Genomic DNA, 1,270 nt, shown 5'->3' on the forward strand with positions numbered 1-1,270 from the left:
GTCCGCGCTGGCCAGGACCCGTTCACACCCCGGCGTAACACCAGATGCGTGTGCTCCTAGGCACGATCTAAATCCAAGGCGTCTGCGGCCGAAACGATCCTGCTCAAAACGCTGGGCATTGCCCATGATGACCTGGCCGTGTCGGAGGGAGCTCTTGGTCAACTTCGTGATATGTTTGACTCGCCACTCAAAGAACCACAACTAAGGGTGATCGCTGCGATCTTTGGCAAAGCAGTACCATTGAACCTAGAGGGAGATATGGAGAAGCTCGTGGCTTCGTCCGCGTAGATGGCATGGTGCCGACATTGAAGCCTTGCCTCCCCATGTCGTACTCACCGGTGGAGTTAGTATGCTGGAATGTACGTGGCCTTAATAGTCCAGCTAGGAGGGATGCGTTGAGGGAGCTAGTGGACTCTATGCATGTTTCGATCTGGTGCATCCTCGAGTCTAAACTGGAGCATGTAGACCAATATGTGATTATGCAATGTTTAGGACCATCTTACGATGGTTTTGCGTACTTGCCGGCTTCGGCCACTCGAGGTGGCATCATCATCGCTTGGAACTCTTCCATAGCGACGGTTTCTAACACGGTGCGCGACACTATCTTCATCATGGGATTTGTCACACCGAGGGAAGGAGCTTCTTGGTGGCTTTCGGTTGTATATGGGCCTCAAGAGGACCCTCAAAAGGTCATGTTCTTGCAAGAGCTCTCGGACAGGAGGGCACTCTGCCTGGGACCTTGGATGGTGATAGGCGACTTCAACCTCATCCTCCATGCGGCAGACAAGAACAACAATCTGTTAGATAGAAGGATGATGGGGAGATTCAAACGGTTTGTGGATGACAATGCCCTCAAAGAGCTATTCCTCCATGGCAGGCGATTTACGTGGAGCAATGAAGGAGCGTTCCTACGATGAAGAAAATTGACCGCGCTTTCGTTTCGATAGACTGGGAGCTAGGATACCCGGAGTGCTTGATGCAGGCTCTTTCCACTGGAATCTCGGATCATTGTCCCCTATATATCTCTATGGAAGACCACCTGCAGCCGCGCAGGCATTTCAGATTTGAGCTTTTTGGGTGAAACTGGAGGGGTTTATGGATGTTGTAGCCGAAGGATGGGTTTGTGACCAATCCCTCACTGACCCCTTCTTGCATCTGGATATACTTCTTAGAAACTGCGCCAAACACCTCACGGCATGGGGACAGCGGCGAGTCGGGAACATCAAGCTTCAGATAGCGGTGGCCAACCTGGTGATTCTCAGGTTCGATT

Source organism: Triticum dicoccoides, chromosome 6A (genome assembly GCF_002162155.2).
Source record: "Triticum dicoccoides isolate Atlit2015 ecotype Zavitan chromosome 6A, WEW_v2.0, whole genome shotgun sequence".
Taxonomy (NCBI): Eukaryota; Viridiplantae; Streptophyta; class Magnoliopsida; order Poales; family Poaceae; genus Triticum; species Triticum dicoccoides.